This window comes from Nuphar pumila, chromosome 2 (genome assembly GCF_984573655.1).
Source record: "Nuphar pumila chromosome 2, dmNupPumi1.hap1.1, whole genome shotgun sequence".
NCBI classification, from domain to species: Eukaryota; Viridiplantae; Streptophyta; class Magnoliopsida; order Nymphaeales; family Nymphaeaceae; genus Nuphar; species Nuphar pumila.
Genome location: NC_143250.1, coordinates 128,037,509 through 128,042,812, shown reverse-complemented (window position 1 = coordinate 128,042,812; position 5,304 = coordinate 128,037,509).

Sequence of the window (5,304 nt, the reverse complement as noted above, 5' to 3'; positions counted from 1 at the left end):
AGGTCTCGAAAAACACATATGTGAACTACAACCAAGTGATTGCCCGACTCTGAAACTTAACTTGGTGGACTGTCTCCTACCATAGAGCTTGTTCCTTCAATCGATAGGTGGCAAAGTCTACCTGTCGATCCTCAAGAACTCATAAAACTCAAAACATCCTTTCCATTTCCATAATTTAATTCTCGAGCACAATAGGGTCCACCTTCCCCTTGAGTACTAGGGGGTCCATGTCCTTGAATTTCTTATATCCGACCTCTCCCTTTGCATTCTGTCGTCGCTCTGCCAGGTCCTACAAGTTGGCCCTCATGGCATCCATGGCTATCGACTGCCTCTGCATAACTCCAACTATGGTGGCCAGAGTGTCTAGGAGGTCATTCACTCGCCTTGCCCACGTCATCTGAACAAGCAAGCAAACACACACACAAGAATTATGAGTCCTAGTATATTTCTAAGTTTTTTAGCAAACATCAAATCATGTTTTCACAATTTATATCAACACATCCCATATGTGCACATCAACAACATCTACAGAATAGACATTATACCTACGAAGGTGATCCTGCTCGCAACTTGAGGCCACTCTTACCCTTGCTCTGTTACCAACTATAATATCCCTCAAAAATCCAACTTTTTAAAAACTTTTTCAAACTCTAAATTTTGAGAAAAATTAAAACTTTCTTTTTATTATAAAGATTAGTATGATTTTCGAGAGTAATGTGTCAATGAGTTCATCTATAGACACATTCCAACCATTCGAAATACTTAACAGGCCACCTGAGTGCAAGCATGAGCGTATATTAGTCTTTAATTTTGCATACCCATGCAGTTCAGGTCTCCTTTATTCTCTTTCTCCCTCTCCTTTTTCGGTTGTGTTTGAACAAAAGAGAAGCATATGCAGAGGTTGATGGATGATAAACTGGGGTATGCACTCAAACTCATCTCTCTGTTGTTTGCTCTTCGCCCAACTTGGCAGATGGTAGGGAGGAAAAGCAAATGCCAGATGCAGTGGAGAGGGCAATGGGCATAGCCACCCCAAGGAACCATTGGGATTAGGGATGGCAGTGGACTGGGGGAAAGCGGGGCCCCACCCCGCCTCGCCCCATATGGACCGAGGATGAAGGGCATGAAACGGGGCTGGAGGCGGGGATGGAGGCCGGGATGGACTTACACTTTCCCCTGCCCTGCCCCGCCCCGCCCCATCCCCGTTAATAATATTACTAAAATACCTAAACCTAACTAATAAAATTACAAAAAACTGACAATAGTATATACTAACTTACTAACCCTAATACTAACCCTAAATCGTGCATCACCACGTTCTTCGGCCCTTAGCCCTCTCTCTCTGTCCACCATCGGCGACCATCATTGTCGGCGCCAAATTCGTCCACCAACGGCAATGAAGGTTCTCCATCATCGTTGGTTACCATCATCACTGACCCTCTCTCCATCCACCATCGGTGCCAAACACCTCCATCGTACTCATCTCAGAGAATAGGTTGGGACCATCCCTCTCTCTATCCACCGTAGCCGTCAGTCGATCAGGATCATCCTTTTGCATAACGGTTCTAATACTTAGGGTTGTCGCAGCCTCATTTTATTCTCTTTTATTCTCTATTTTTTATGGTTACATGGTCAGGTCTTATTTCATTTGTTGAATCCTTACTTTTTTCCTTTAAGAATGTCTCGTTCCTTTGAAATCCGTAGCCATTTTTTATTTTATCTTTTGAAGACGTGTAGCTTTTTTTAAATCTATACCCCTCTTTTGAAAATTGCTTGAATCATGAGTTTTGTCCTTTAGAGATGCATAGTTTGTTTGAAATCCATGTGCATCTCTTATCGATTATTGCTTGAAGCCTCAGATTTTGTCACTATGAATAGTTTGCTAGCCATCTGTTTTGGAAGATTGCAGAATGTGCATGTATTATGTTTTCCATGGTAGCCACTAGTTTCAATTGAATTTTTGATCCATGGTTCATGGAAAATTGTCCTATTTTTTTTTTTGCAAGCATTCCTCCAAACCAGCAGCATCTTATTTTTGTTGCGAAGCAGCTTGAAGATGGTCGCACCCTAACTGACTACAATATTCAGAAAGGTAAACATGGTTGGTTTTGTATCTAAAGTATTTGTTATTGTCCTTGTTTTCCTGGTTGCCTTTGTTGACTTGTGTACTTGCATAATCAACACTGCATCTTGTTTTGAGGCTTCGCAGTGGGATTATAGAGCCTTCTTTGATGGCTTTGGCTAGGAAATACAATAAGGAAAAGATGATATGAAGAAAGTAAGTTTTCCTTTTGTTATTGTACCATTCAAAAATGTAGACAATGTATTGGGTTACTGTATCAAGACTATGAGCAACTGTGCAAGTTTACAAAATATCATACTATTGGATGGTAACGTCTATGTTGGAGTTCTACATGATTTGTTAAAGAAGCCTGACGATGAATTTACAATGGTTTTAATCTTGTCTTGGAGCCTGCTTATTAAAGAAACCTAAGAAACTGAGTTCCTATTCATTTTTTTTTTGGTCTCATCTTCAAGGTCCAGCAAATGCAGTCTTTGATTTTATTCTCCATTTAATTAAATTTCAGTTTCTTCATGTTGTAAATAAATATTTTTTTTTCTAATGATGCACTAAAATTGTACAAAAACTTAATGGTCCAGGATGCACTAAAATTGTACAAAAAATCATTGGGAAGCGTTGGGGGAGGGACGGCGACAGGGCGGGGCGGGGATGGGGATAGTTAGTTTGAGACTGGGCGGGGGTGGAGGTCCAAAGTCTCCCCCCCCCCCCGCCACAGGGATGGACCGGGGATGGAGGTTAACTTTTTGAGACGGGGCGGGGGTGGAGACCTTGTCCCCTGCCCCACCCCGGTCCACTGTCATCCCTAATTGGGATGAAGTGAGGCCATGGCTACATCTAACCTTACTCAACTCCCCATTTCACCGCCCTAATATGAGGTTTGTATGTGTCACGTCGTGGACACACGTTGTGTTTGGTTTCATTATTGATGGATCATATGGATTGATGAGGGGTGACCTGGTAGAAAGTGTGTTTGATTGGTTGCATGGGGTTTGGTTTTAATTTGATCACAGTTTTCGATGAATTTTTTTTCAGGAAAGAAGAGAAACCTGGTTCCCCATCTGCTGCTGGGGAGGTGGTCAAAGATGCGGCCTCCAAGAGCTATGAAGCAAGCAGGCTGCAGAGGTCACTGCAAAATTGTCTGGGAAGCTGTCCAGATGACAACAGAGAAGAGTTGTGAGTGTGTGCTTTCGGGAAAGAATTTGTAGTTGTTTCATTCTTTTCCCCTTCTTTATTGGCTCAACTGATTAGCCAACAGATTTTCCCCTTATTTTTAAACTTTCATTTGCTTTTCATTGGATTGAGAGTGACTATGGTACAGGTTTCACATGGATGTTGTGCAGTGTGGCTTGACCATATCGACCCATTTCAAGCTTTATTTTTTTTGGTTCAAGATAAATTGGGGAACTCATGAGATTGTGGGGTCGCTTTGTTTTGCCTTTTTTAATGTCATATTCTTACCTTTGGATCCAAGTCGAACTATGTAATATGAGATATTATTGGCCAATAATCTCTGATTGGATACTTACATACTTGATTACTAACAGCACTAAATTCTAACAGGGACATGCAATATTTACAGTTTCATTACATTCTCTGGCTTTTTGAACCACGTTGCTTTGCACCTTATCCCTGTTACGTATTGTGTATCATATTGGAAAAAAGGAATTTGTGTGCCCTATCAACGAGTCATTTAAAGCACTTAAATAGATCAAAATTGCTGACAAGTAATATTTCTGGATAATTCTCATGTTTGATAATTGGTTGTCCAATCTTGAAAATTGGAATGGCTATGCCAGAGGCCAGGCCTATTTTATATCAAAATTTGCCTTTTTTCATTCATGAATGCCTCCAAGATTTCATGCATTATAGAATCAAGTTGGTTGGAGGATCAGCTTTGAGAATTATTTGGAGTAGATGCCACAACCTTTGGATATGGATCTGACTAGTGACTGAATATATGGAGAAATAATTTCTTTCTAATATGATAAGCCACATGGTCGTGCACTTTTATATTGAGTTTTTCTTTCAAGTACTTGGAGTGTTCGAAGGAAAGAAAACTATAAAGGAAAAAAAAAGAGAAAAATAACTATGCTCAAATAATATTCCCATGATAAATTTCACCATTTCTGTTGGCATTTCCATGGACCTAGAATATAACAATGAGCATTTATACATGTCCAAGAATTGAATAACCTGGTAAATTCGGAATATGAGAGAGAGAGAGAGGTGGGTGTAATCGGATGCTACAACCAGTTTATAGAGTTTGCAGGGTTTCTATGTATGCGAAATTTGGTTGGTTCAAACGACGGTCCATATGAACTTGGTACGAGATGAGTATCTTTTACAGCTCGTTTTGCAAATCCGATCGCGCGAATATATTGGGCCTGATTTATTTGCAAGAGATCTGACACTTGGTCATGTTCTTTTGGCGAATAAATGCTCGTGGTAAGCTTCTTCTTCATTTTAAGGTGACAAGTCTCAGCCGAGCCTTACCATCATGTCATGGTCAAGTCTTTGGTCGGGATTTTGGAGCACATAAGACAGTTCACGCGTTTTCACTCCCTAGAGGAAAGCATGCAATACAGGGAGAATTGCAAGCCCGGACATTGGAATAGTATGTTTTTTGTTGATCGTTGTTTTTAGCATGCATGCAAACATAGGCAGTCCCATCTAGCGATACGTCCCTTCCTATTGTCCTCTTCAAGTTTATGTGAGCATCTTATGTGGGGAGCTTGATTGCCACCAAAAATGCTGCAATTTATTCCAAAAGCATGCACATAATTTATTTTTTAAAGAGCTACCTAGCAATAACAAATTTAAGTACATGACTACATGGTATGTATATCCTGATGAACAGAAAATAGTACCAGCTGATGCAATCATGCTTTGGTAGCAGTCGGAAAAAAAAGAGGGGTGGGGGAGGGAGGGGGGAGCAGGGATCCAGGGAGCGGCTAAGTGTCGAATACATGACCATGGTATGTATATCATGATGAACAGAAAATAGTACCAGATGATAGCAATCATGCTTTGGTAGCAGTCGTAAAAAAAAAAGAGGGGGCAGTGAGGGAGGGGGAGCAGGGATCTAGAGAGCAGCTAAGTGTCATGGCTATTTGACACGGCCATAACATAATTGGGAGTATTTCAAAAACTGAATTGGAGGATTTTCTGAGGCCAAATGACTAATGCCAATTCACATGAAAGGACAATTCATCAGCCCAATG